We start from the raw sequence: 14,304 nt of genomic DNA on the forward strand, positions 1-14,304 counted from the left end.
AGGCTTCAGTAGTTGTGGAGAGGGGGCTTCAGTAGTTGTGGCTTGCGGGCTCTAGAGCACAGGCTCAGTAGTTGTGGCGCACAGGCTTAGTTGCTCCGTGGCATGTGGGATCTTCCTGGACCTGGGCTCAACCCGTATCCCCTGCATTTGCAGGTGGATTCTTAACCACTGTGCCACCAGGGAAGTCCCATATCGAGTAATAACTTATCACACAAAAAATTGTGAGAAAGGGGTCAATAGTAGAAACCTTACCGATTCTAGAACAATTCACTGCTATGATTAAGTTATAAACTCTCCACTTGGCAGACTAAAAAAAAAAAAAACCCATTTAAGGCAATATATCAATATTTAGATTCCATTGTTATTTTTAAGAATACAATAGTTAAGACTTTATCCTTTAAATCAGCCTCAGCTATGACAAGAAAAAGCATGAATAATTTATAGTAATGATAAGTCCAATATTTCAACATGAATGATTTGGACTTATGCAAAAAAAAAATCAAATCTAGTATCTCAGAGGCTATTCATAATCTATACTCCAGAAAACAAGAATTTTGCCTAAAAACAGAAGATATGTGAGATATTCTCAGCTTAGCAAACTTTTAAAACCAAGAGTACCAAAGTAATAATTTCAACAATAATCATGTAATTAGACAAATCTGTACTGTATAATTAAAAGGAAAAATACCTGCCCAGAAGCATTTCAGATATTAAGTCATAACTATACATAATCAAACAGTAACAGACATAGGATTCAAGAGGTAAGAGCTGTGACTAGAAACAATAATTTCTTTCAATGCAATATTAAATCTGTACTTTGGCAGTTCCTGGTAAGATGACAATTGTTTCTAAATTCACCTAAGAATTTTCCCCATAATATATATATATTTTTTTTTGCGGTATGTGGGCCTCTCACTGTTGTGGCCTCTCCCATTGCGGAGCACAGGCTCCAGACGTGCAGGCTCAGCAGCCATGGCTCACAGGCCCAGCCATTCCACAGCATATGGGATCTTCCCAGACCAGGGCATGAACCCGTGTCCCCTGCATCGGCAGGCAAACTCTCAACCACTGCGCCACCAGGGAAGCCCTCCCCATAATATTTTTAATAGTGCAGGTTATAGTCTGAGAGAGAATGAAACAAATGGATGTAATGAAAATATAAGTCTTTGAAAACTGATTTTCTATTGGCTGAAAAAACAGTCTAGAGACTTCTAATCAAAATGGAATAACAGGGACCAAATTTACTATCCCACCTGAACAAGTATAAAACCAGACAATATACATGAATCAACAAACATCAGAGATCAATCAGGAGATTGATCCAATCGGCACAGGAGAGTGATCCCTGAAGGATGAAAAACAAACAAGACAGGCCAACAGGAGCACAGGGAGGGGATTCCAGGGAAAGAACACTGATCTCCCACAAGTTCAGGACACAGAGCGAATGTCCAGGGAAGCCAGGATGACTAGAATTTACAAAGGCAGAGTACCAGAGAGGAGAGAGATGAACAGAAAGGTCTGGAGATTTGAGGTTCCCCTCAAGTTGTCAACTGAGTACTGATCACCATATGTATGTGAGAAATTGCCTGAGCCAGAGGAAAAAAACACCCAAAACGAGTAAAGGTAACAACCCCTAGGTTCACACATCACCCAGGTTCACACATCACTCAATAAGGTAAAATTCACAATATCTGGCACCCAATTAAAAATTACTAGGTATGCAAAGAAACAGGAAAATATCATCCATAATGAAAAGTCAGTCAATTAAGACCAGTCCAGAAAAGATAATGATGATAAAATTAGTAGACAGACATTAAAAGTTACTTTAATTACATTCCATACGGTCAGAAGCTAGAAGGCTAAACATAGTAACTAGTGATACAAGATAGCACACTCAAATTGAATTTCTAAAGTTGAACACCATGGTTAAGAGGAAATGGGGAATGACTGCTAATGTGTTGAGGGGACAGTGAAAATGTTCTCAAATTGACTATGGTAATGGGTGCACAACTCTGTAAATATATAAAAACTACTGAATTTGCACCTTAAGTGGGTGAATTATGTGAATTATACTGTTACCAATTACAGCTGTCACCAAAAGAGAGGCAAACAGACACACACATACAGAGACAGAAAAATTTCCACATTAATGCACTGAAGGAAAAATGTCCTATCGGCCTAGCAACCCAGAAAAAAACTTTCAAGAGTGATGGCAAACTGCAAAATGAAAAGAGCTATGGAGATGGATAGTAGTGATGGATGCACAACATTATGAATGTATCTGATAAAAAAAACCTTCCCACAAAGAATATTCTAGAACGAGAAGAGTTCATTGGCGAATACTACCAAACATTTAAGGAAGAATTAATATCAATTCTACACAAATTCATCCAGAAAACTGAAGAGGACACTTCCCAACTCATTCTATAAGGTCATCATCATCCTAACACCAAAACCAGACAAAACTAGTACAAGAAAGTTACAAAATGACATCCTCATGAACATAAATGTAAACTGACAAAACAGATCCAACAATATATTAAAAGGATAATGACCAAGTAAGATTTGTGCCAGAAAATGCTAGGTTTGTTGAACATTCAAAAAATATAATTTAAAAAATGTTTTCTCAGAAAAGAAAATCATCTAAATAAATGCAGGAAGAGCATTTGACAAAATCAGCATCCATTCCTGATTTTTAAAACTCTCATACCAGCTGATTTTTCAGCAGCAACTCTACAGGCCAGAGGGGAGTGGCACAATATATTTAAAGTAATGAAAGGGAAAAACCTACAACCAAGAATATTCTACCCAGCAAGGCTCTCATTCAGATTTGGAGAAATCAAAAGCTTTACAGACAAGCAAAAGCTAAGCTTTACAACAAACCAGCTTTACAACAAATGTTAAGGGAACTTCTCTAGGTGAAAAATAAAAGGCCACAACTAGAAAGAAAGTTATGAAAATGAAAAAGCTCACCAGTAAAGGCAAGCATACAGTAAAAGTAGGAAATCATACACACACACAATCCTAGTAGGGAGGCTAAAAAACAAAAAGTAGTAAAATCACTATGTCCACAATAAGAAGTTAAGAGATACACAAAAAAATAAGACATAAAATGTGATATCAAAAACACTAATTGTAAGGGGAGGAGAGTACAAATGCAGGGTTTTTAGAACGCATATACACTGCTATACAAACCTCATGGTAACCACAAACCAAGTATCTACAATAGATATACACACAAAAAAGAAAAAGGAATTCAAACGTAACACTAAAGACAGTCATCAAATCACAAGAGAACAAAAGAAGAAAAGGGAAAAAAGACCTAAAAAACCAAATCTAAAACAATTAACAAAATGGCAAATAGAATATACATATCAATAATTACCTTAAACGTAAATAGACTAAATGCTCCAACCAAAATACACAGAGTGGCTGAACGGATGCAAAAACAATACCCTATATACGCTACCTACAAAACACTCACTTCAGAACTAAAGACACACAAAGTGAGTGAATGGAAAAAAGGAATTCTACCCAAATGGAAACCAAAAGAAAGCCAGAGTAGCAATACTTATATCAGACAAAACAGACTTTAAAATAAACACTGTTACAGAAGACCAAGAAGGACACTACATAATGACCAAAGGATCAATCCAGTAAGAAGATATAACACTGTAAATATATATGCACCCAACATAGAAGCACTTAAATATATAAGGCAAATATTAACATACATAAAAGGAGAAATCAACAATAACACAATAATAGTAGGGGACTTAACACCCCACTTACATCAACGGACAAGTCATCAGAGAGAAAATCAATAAGGAAACAGAGACCTTAAATGACACATTAGACAAAATAGACTTAATTGATAAATATATAGAGCATTCCATCCAAAAGCAGCAGAATAAACATTCTTTTCAAGTGCACATGGAACATTCTCCAGGACAGATCACATGCTAGGCCACAAAAGAAGCCTTGGTAAATTTAAGAAAACTGAAATCATATTAAGCATCTTTTCTGACCACAATGCTATGACACCAGAAATCAACTACAAGGGAAAAAAATGCAAAAAACACAAACAATATGCTATTAAACAGTCAATGCACCACTGAAGAAATCAAAGAGGAAATCAAAAATACCTAGAGACAAGTGAAAATGAAAATGAAACTGAAAACACAATGATCCAAAACCTATGGGACACAGCAAAGGCAGTTCTAAGAGGGAAATATATAGTGATACAAGCTAACCTCAGGAAACAAGAAAAATCTCAAATAAACAACCTAAACTTACACCTAAAGCAACCAGAGAAAGAACAAACAAAACCCAAAGTTAGCAGAAGGAAAGAAATCATGAAGATCAGAGCAGAAATAAATGAAATGGAGACTAAAAAAATAATAAAGATCAATAAAACTAAAAGTTGGTTCTTTGAAAAGATAAACAAAATTGATAAACCTTTAGCCAGACTCATCAAGATAAAAGGGGACAGGGCCCAAATCAATAAAATCAGAAATGAAAAAAGGAGAAGTTACAACCGATACCACAGAAATACAAAGGATCATAAGTGACTACTATGAACAACTATATACCAATAAAATGGACAATCTATAAGAAATGGACAAATTCTTAGAAAGGTATAATCTCCCAAGAATTAACCAGGAAGAAATAGAAAACATGAACAGACCAATTACCAGTATTGATTTTGAATCAATAACTTAAAAACTCCCAAAAAACAAAAGTCCAGGACCAGATGGCTTCACTGGTGAATTCTACTAAATTTTTAGAGAAGAGTTAACATCTAACCTTCTAAAATTATTCCAAAAAATTATAGAGGAAGGAACATTTCTAACCTCATTCTATGAGGCCAGCATCACCCTGATACCAAAATCAGACAAAGATATAACAAAAAATTACAGGCCAATATCACTGATGAACATAGATGCAAAAATCCTCAACAAAATAGCAAATTGAATCCAACAACACATTAAAAGGATCATACACCATGAGCAAGTGGGATTTATCCCAGGGATGCAAGGATTTTTCAATATCCACAAACCAATCAATGGGATACACCACATTAACAAATTGAAGAATAAAAACCATAGGATCATCTCAATAGATACAGAAAACACTTCTGAAAAAAACCAACACACATTTATGATAAAAAAACTCTCCAGAGCTTGTGGATATAGAGGGAACTTACCTCAACACAATAAAGGTCATATATGACAAACCCACAGCTAGCATCATACTCAATGGTGAAAAGCTGAAAGCATTCCCTCTAAGATCAGGAACAAGACAAGGATGCCCACTCTTGCCACTTTTATTCAACATAGTTTGGAAGTCTTAGCTACAGCAATCAGACGAGAAATAAAAGGAATCAAATTAGAAAGGAAGAAGTAAAACTGTCACTGTTTGCAGATGACATGACACTATACATAGAACATTCTAAGGATGCCACCAGAAAACTACTAGAGCTCATCAATGAATTTGGTAAAGTTGCAGGATACAAAATTAATATACAGAAATCTGTTGCATTTCTATACACTGACAACAAACTACCAGAAAGAAATGAAAGAAACATCATTTTGCATCACATCAAAAAGAATAAAATACCTAGGAATAAACTTACCTAAAGAGGCAAAAGACCTGTACTCCAAACAACAGACCCTAATGAAAGAAACTGAAGACAACAAACACAGATGGAAAGATATATCATGTTTTGGATTGGAAGAATCAATAATGTTAAAATGACCATACTATCCAAGGCAATCTACAGATTCAATGCAATCCCTATCAAATTAACAATGGCATTTTTCACAGAACTAGAACAAATTTTAAATTTGTATCAAAACAGAAAAGACCTCGAACAGCCAAAACAATCTTGAGAAAGAAAAACAGAGTGGGAGGAATTATACCCCCTGACTTCAGACTATACTACAAGCTACAGTACTCAAAACAGTATGGTACTGTGACAAAAACAGACACATAGATCAGTGGAACAAGACAGAAAGCCCAGAAATAAACCTACACACTTATGGTCAATTAATCTATGACAAAGGAGGTAAGCCTACAGAACAGAGAAGACAATCTCTTCAAAAAGTGGTATTGGGAAAACTGGACAGCTATATGTAAATGAGTGAAATTAGTACATTCTCTAACACCATGTACAAAAATAAACTCAAAATGGATTTAAGACCTAAATTTAAGACCAGATACTAAAAAACTCCTATAGGAAAACATAGGCAGAACAATCTTTGACATAAATTGCAGCAATATTTTTTTGGGATCTGTCTCCTAAAGTAAAGGAAATAAAAGCAAAAATAAACAAACGCAACCTAATTAAACTTAAAAGCTTTTGCACAGCAAAGGAAACCATCAACAAAACAAAAAGACAACCTACTCAATGGGAGTAAATATTTGCAAATGATATGACCTATAAGGGATTAATATCCAACATATATAAAAAGCTCATACAACTCAATATCAAAAACAACCAACCCGATTAAAAAATTGGCAGAACTGATTAGTTTTCCAAAGAGGAAATGTAGATGGCCAACAGGCACATGAAAAGATGCTCAACATCTCTTATCATTGGGAAATGCAAATTAAAACCACAATGAGATACCCCTCACACCTGTCAGAATGGCTATCACCAAAAAGAACACTAATAACAAATGTTGGTAAGGATGTAGAGGAAAGGGAACCCTCCTACACTGTTGGTGGGAATGTAAACTGGTGCAGCCACTGTGGAAAACAGTATGAGGTTTCTCAAAAAACTAAAAATAGAATTACCAGATGACCCAGCAATTCCACTCTTTAAACACTAATTCCAAAAGATACATGCTTCTCAATATTAATAGCAGCATTATTTGCAATTGCTAAGACATGGAAGCAACCTAAGTGTCCATCAACAGATGAATGGATAAAGATGTGGTATATAGATACAATGAAATACTGCTCGGCCATAAAAAGGAATGAAATTTTGCCATTTGCAGCAACATGGATGGACTTGGAAGGCATTATGCTAAGTGAATAAGTCAGAAAGAGAAAGACAAATGTTGTATGATATCATTTATATATGGAATCTAAAAAATATATGTAGTGAATATAACAAAAAGGAGGTACACACTCACAGATATAGAGAACAGACTAGTAGTTACCAGTGGTGGGAGGGCGGGGGCGATATACGGGTGGGAGGTACAAACTACTGGGTGAAAGACAGGCCACAAGGATGTATTGTACAACATGGAGAATATAGCCAATATTCTATAATAACTGTAAATGGAGTGTAACCTCTAAAGATTGTATAAGAAATTTGAAAAAAATTTTTAATAAAAATAAAATAAAATGAATCCTCTTGTACACTAAAAAAAAAATTTTTAAACTCTCAGTAAGCTAAGAATAGAGAGCTTCCTCAATCTTGATAAAGGGCATCTACAAAAAGCTTAGTGGTTAAGGGATAAATCCTTTCCCTAAGGTCAGAAACAAAGCAAGAATATCTACTCTCACCACTACCATTCAACATTATACCAGAAGTTCTAGCCATTCCAAGAAGACAAGAAAAATTAAAAACTGAAAAGGGAAAAGTAAAGCTCTGTATTTGCAAATACCAAATCATCTATTTAAAAATCCTATGGAATCTATAAAAATGCTACCAATATGTGAGTTTAGCAAAGTCACAGAACAAAAGATCGATATACAAAAATACTGTATTTCTGTATGCTAGCAATGAACAATCAGAAATTGAAATTTAAAAATCGTAACATTTACAATTACTGTTTTATATATCAAAATTATGAAACATTTAGGGGTAAATTTGACCAAAAAAATGTGCAGAACCCATGTATACTAAGAACTACAAAACAATGCTGAGAGAAATGAAAGAAGTCCTAAGTAAGGGAAGAGAGATACAGTGTTCACAGATCAGAAGATTCAATATTGTTAAGATGTTAGATCTCCCCAAAGTGGTTTACAGAGTCAACACAATCCCAATGAAAATACCAACAAGTTTGAAACTGGCATGCTGATTTTAAAATTCATATGAAAATTCAAAGAACTCAGAAAAGCCAAAGCAACTCTGAAAAAGAACAAAGCTAAAAGACCAACACTACCTGATTTCAGGACTAATTATATAAAGAACTCTCAAAACTCAATAAAAAGAAAACAACCTAAAACAGGTAAATGATGTGAACAGACACTTCACCAAAGACGACACAGAGATGGCAAATAATCACATGAAAAGATGCTCAACATGAGTAGTCATTAGGAAAATTCAAATTAAAACCACTGCACACCCAGAAGAATGGCTAAAATTAAAAAGACTTGCCTTGCCAAGTGTTGGTGAGGGTATGGATCAAAGACATGTAACAGGAATGTAAAATGAGACAACCTCTTTGCAAAACAGTCTGTCAGTATTTTTAAAAGTTAGACATACACCTATCATATGACCAGTTCCATTCTTAGGTATTTGCCCAAGAGAAACAAAGCTATGCCCACACAAAGACTTACACATAAAATGTTCACAGTAGCTTAATTTGTAATACCCAAATACTAGAAATCATCCAAATATGTTCATCAACAAGTGAATGATAAACAAATGTTGGCATATCCAAATAATGGAATAATACTCAATAATAAAAAGAATGAAGTACTGACCAACAAAAATGGATAAATCTCAAATTAAGTAGAGTAGACAAAAATAAAAGAGTACATACCTTATGACTTCATTTACGTAAAAATTCTACAAAATGTAATCTATGGTTATAGAAACCAGAACAGTGGTTGCCTGTGTATGGGAGAGGGGATGAAGAAATGAGGGTGGCAGGGAAGGATGGATTACAAATTTAGGGGAATGATGGGTATGTTCATTCTTGAATGTGGTGATGGTTTCAAAGATGTACACATAGATCAAAATATATCACATTACTCAATTATTACATGTCAACTATACCTCAATAAAGTTGTGTAATAAAATCTATCTTGATCTAAGAAGGTGTTTTTCCTTACTGTATAATAAGAGTAGAATCTGTGACACAGACTATTTGTAAACTCAATTTGATTTACTTAATTTTCAGGTCATAAAACTGAAACACACAGCTAATATTCAATATGAATAAAGCACTTAAAATATAATAAACTATTTACTGAGAGCCTACCACGTGTTTCAGCCCCCTACACTCAAGGTACTACTTAATAAGAAAAGGTAAAAGGACTTGAGAAATGTATTTTTATACTCCAACTTAATTGGAAGGATATAAAATTCTCAAACAATAAGGTAGCCTAAAAGAAGACCAGAAAGTCTGTGAAGAAGGGAAGGGATAAATAAAAGTCAAGTATAAGGAATCATGTATAAATACATCAATCATACAGGGGTTGGAGACAGAAGGGAAGGGAAGACTCAGATCTCTACCATACGCCAAAAAGAAAAGTTCTGGCATAAATTTATAAACACCAAAACCCAGAAAAGAAATGGAAGAGGATATATCTAAGCATAACTCATAACCTAGAATCCAACAATGAAAGCACTGTCAGGTTTGAATTCATTAAAATTTAAAACCTCTACAGTTGACCTTTGAACAATGTGGAGGCTCCACACATAACCTGCAGTAAGTCCTCTGTATCTGCAGTTCTGCATCCTCGGATTCAACCAACCTTGGATCGTGTAGTACTGCAGTGTGCATTTACTGAAAAAAACCTGCATATAAGAGGGCCTATGCAGTTCAAACCGGTAATTTCAAGGGTCAACTGTATATGGTGGAGATGTCAACATGTTCGGCAGCCAAAGAGATAACATCCATTAATTCAGCCAACTTTCAGTGACTAGTATGCTGGTGTGGGGACAGAATGGTAAATAAGACAAAGTTCCTACCCTCAGGATTTTTTATGTGAGCTCCTAAAATATAAAACAAAAAGTATGGGCTTCCCTGGTGGCACGGTGGTTAAGAATCCGCCTGCCAATGCAGGGGACGTGGGTTTGACCCCTGTTCTGGGAAGATCCCAAATGCCGTGGAGCAACTAAGCCTGTGCGTCACAACTACTGAGCCTGTGCTCTAGAGCCTGCGAGCCACAACTACTGAGCCCATGCACCTAGAGCCTGAGCTCTGCAACAAGAGAAGCCACCGCAAATGAGAAGCCTGCGCACCGCAATGAAGAGTAGCCCCTGCTCACTGCAGCTAAAGAAAGCAGCGCGAAGCAACAAAGACCCAACGCAGCCAAAAATAAATAAATGAAATAAATTTTTAAACAATAAAACAAAAAATAAAGCAATCAGCAATAGGAAAACGAACAACAGATAAGAACAAGTAAATCAATCAAAAAACAAAGGATCAGTAATTTTAAAAAGTTTATTTCAGTAATGAAAGAGACGCAAATTTAAATAAAACACTTCTACCTATGAAAATAGCAAAGAAGATTAATACCCAGTAATGACAAGGCTAAGGGGAAAACAGATGCACTCATGCATTATGGGAAAAATACAACCATATTTTAAACCATATTTTAATCCTGTAGTAACAGCTACTAAAATTTTAAATCTGAATATTCTTTGCCCGACCACAATTCCACAATTAGAGGTTTACCTTATGAAAATGCTATTCAAGTATGCCAAGATATATACTGTTAGTAGTAGGGAAAAATTTGAAATAATGATCATTAATAGGGCATACTTAAATTTTGGAGCACACATACAATGCAATTCTGCAGCCATTAAAGAGGATGCAGTAGAGCTATATACATTGATATGGAAAGATTTTTTTTTAAAAAGAGAAAGTAGGCAAAAAGCAAATTTCAAAGCATTATATTATAGTACTCCATTTTTGAAAAAAATTTCGTTTAAAAGATCAAAAGTTGGGCTTCCCTGGTGGCGCAGTGGTTGAGAGTTCGCCTGCTGATTCAGGGGACACGGGTTCGTGCCCCAGTCCAGGAAGATCCCACATGCTGCGGAGCAGCTGGGCCCGTAAGCCATGGCCGCTGAGCCTGCGCGTCCAAAGCCTGTGCTCCGCAATGGGAGAGGCCACAACAGTGAGAGGACCATGTACCACCAAAAAAAAAAAAAAAAGAAAAAAAGATCAAAGGTTATAGAAGCAAAAGAATGTAACACACTGTAGAGAAAGATAAATCTCTACTAGTAGAACTAGGTAATCCAAGAAATTAAGGTTCCTAATTTTCTGGTAGAGGGCAATGAACAAGGAAGACAACTTTTGAGGTTCTGATGACATCTATTTACTTCTCCATAAACTGAACATATTCATGAGCACTCAAAAATTTGCATTCAAGTTTAAGCAGTTTAGTGACTTGAGAAAAGCTGGGATTATCCTGGTCTAGGTTAAGAGCCCTGTTTTGATAAGTAATTTCATTCTAAAGTGCCCAGAATCCTTTATTGCTAAATATCAGGAGACAGAAAGAATCTAATTAGTGCTCCCTGAAATGAGAGGGGTGATTAGCAAACACTAAAGAGATCAGGTGTAATCACGGTTACCTACAGAGAGATCACTACCTCTACATTTGCAGATTCAGAAAAAAACCCGAAATCTTGACTAAATCTCTAAAACTCTGACATCGTAGAAGAAATAAGAATTACAGTTGATCTTCATTACTCCTGGATTCTGTATTTGCAATTTGCCCACTCCTTCAAATTTATGTGTAATTCCCAAATCAATTCTTACAACGATTTCACAGTCATTCACAAATATGCGCAGAGTAGTAAAAATTGGAGCTGCTCAAGTTTCCAGCTGAGGTCCAACAAGGCAACACTCTTTCTTCTTGTTGCAGCTCTCACAATGTAAACAAGTATCTTTTTCACTATTTAGTGCCAGAGTTTTTGCATTTTTGTGCTTTCTAAGTGATTCTGATGTATAAAATGGCCCTCAATTGTAGTGCTGAATGCAAGGCTGTGTGATGTACCTTAGATAAAGCGTCCTTCAGGCACAAGTTACAGGGCTGCTGGCCATGAGTTTAATTTTAATGAGTGACAATATACATTAAACAAGGTGTCTTTAAATAGAAACACACAAAACAGCTTAAGTATTGATCAGCTGACAAAAATGTTACCACCAGAGGTTCATAGGAACCTAACTCTTTATTTCCTCTGGGAGTAATGGTTCAGTATTTGCTAACTCAGGTAGTTATACAGAACATAACTACAGCGAATAATGAGAATCAACTATAATTGGAAAAGGTGGTAATTTGAATTTTTCTCCAGTCACAACTCCTGATGAAGTTCAAGACTAGGATTTCAGGCTCCTAGCAAGGGAAACTGCAACCTCACAAAAGGAAGACTCTGTTGTAAGATTTGGAAAGAAACTAGATTAAATTACACAAAGGGTGCTAAGGAAAACATCTGGCAGATTAAATACAGCAATAATGCTTAGTTTAAAAATAGCAGCGTTGACATGGGAGGAAATGAACTTAATGCACCAAGTGTTAAGTTCATATGAGTTAACAAATGGAAGTTTCGATCGATAAAGGAAAACACAATTACAAAGGTACATACACATCCGTTGAACTGTGGTGGGAAGGAATTCATGTCCTCATAGCAACAGAGAGATACAGCTTGTTCAAATTAAACAGATCTAATAAGTAAAAGAAGATTATACCTGAAGGTAATAAGCCTAGAACCTAAGAATGGAAAGACTAAGGCCAAATATTAGGAAGAAGACAAAAAGTGAGAGAAAGGGGAGAATGTTAGTTCAAAATAAAATGACCACCACAGTGTGATGTAGAAAAGAATGACACATTCAAAGTCAGGGGACTTACATTTTACAGTTCTGTGCTCTACCACTAAGTAGCTCTACCACTTAATAACTGCCCTTAAGAAAAGAAGATGTTTAGGGGCTTCCCTGGTGGCGCAGTGGTTGAGAGTCCACCTGCTGATGCAGGGGACACGGGTTCGTGCTCCGGTCCGGGAGGATCCCACATGCCGTGGAGCGGCTGGGCCCGTGAGCCATGGCTGCTGAGCCTGTGTGCCCAAAGCCTGTGCTCCGCGGTGGGAGAGGCCACAGCGGTGAGAGGTCCGCGTACCACAAAAAAAAAGAAAAAGAAAAAGAAAAGAAGATATCTTTTTGCAAAGCTGAGTCACTAACATCTAAACTAGTTAATCTCCTTACACTTTTCTTAAAATCATAACTTTTTTAGATGAACATGCTTATTAAATAATACAGCACCATTAAAAAAAAATTCTATCACCCAGCATAACTACCATTATATCACATTCATATTGTTAATATAAAAAATAAATAGGAATCAAAATGGACTGAACTATACATGCTTCTTTAATTTGATTTAATAAAAGGAAAAATGAAAAACTAATGGAACTATATAGACCTTCAAACTTTTGCTACAAAAGATTTTCTAAAATCCCTCTAAGGTTAAGAGAAATTCTAAAAAACATTAGAGTCTTTATAGTTTTAACTGCATGCTTCACTTTTAAACTTGACTCCCTATAATAAAACAAAAAGAGATCATCGTTTTACATTTCTTCCCAACAAGTCATTACATTACTTCTGTCAAAATTACAAATGCATATACCATTTGACCTACAAATATATCAGGAGAAATACAAAATAACCTACAAGGTTATTCACTACAACACTGTTTGTCACAGACTGACCATCAGTACTGTACCACGGAAATAAATTACAGTACACATGTGATAGAACATTATGGAGCTAAAAACATATAGGAAAGCTATCTATATACTTATTTAGAAATCGCTCTAAAACATGTTACATTAAAAAAAAGAGCACAGTGCAGAAATATGTGTATAAAATACTACCTTTTGAATTAAAAATAAGGTATGGAATAAGAATCTATTTTGTATATGCACAGAAGGATTCCAAAGGGATGCAAAAGAAATTAATAAAGCTGTATGTGAATGGCCACATGCCTGTGCATGCTAGGAGGTATAACAGGGGGATGAGAGACTTCCACTGTATACTTTTTTACATTCTCAAATGTCCCCTCTTCCTAAGATGTGGTTAACTCTGCCTTCCTCTGACTAACATCATTAACTCAGGAGTCAGCTATTCTAAGGATGCTTTCCATGATTTCCCCTGTTTAAGACAATCTTAAAGATGATAAATGGTTCAAGCTTTCTCCCCTGTATTTATCATGGTTTGATAATTACCTTATTGTGGGAATTTCCTCCTATAGCCTGCTGGACTCCTGAAATCTTATATCCCATCAGAAGTTTCAGAATAAATGAATGAATGAGTGACATGTAAGTGATTCCAATGAGTTAACGATGGCCTCAGAGCCACCATTCAGTATCTGTTGCCTCTACTTGGGTTTCCCTCCTCCCCT

At 35.7% G+C, this 14,304-nt stretch overlaps 1 protein-coding gene across 4 annotated transcripts in view; it reads right to left on the reverse strand.

Annotated features, from left to right (window-relative positions):
• The window catches only part of CNOT6 (CCR4-NOT transcription complex subunit 6), a 64,995-nt gene that overhangs the window by 28,969 nt on the left and 21,722 nt on the right, over window positions 1-14,304 (reverse strand). The window contains exon 2 of one of the 4 annotated variants that reach the window (XM_024764960.1): window positions 253-307. The exons of the other annotated variants lie outside the window; for them this stretch is intronic. The gene's annotated coding sequence lies outside the window, so the exon portion shown is untranslated. The remainder of the gene's footprint in view (window positions 1-252; window positions 308-14,304) is intronic. 4 annotated transcript variants of the gene reach the window in all.

This window comes from Neophocaena asiaeorientalis, unplaced genomic scaffold (genome assembly GCF_003031525.2).
Source record: "Neophocaena asiaeorientalis asiaeorientalis breed wild unplaced genomic scaffold, Neophocaena_asiaeorientalis_V1.1 scaffold241, whole genome shotgun sequence".
NCBI classification, from domain to species: Eukaryota; Metazoa; Chordata; class Mammalia; order Artiodactyla; family Phocoenidae; genus Neophocaena; species Neophocaena asiaeorientalis.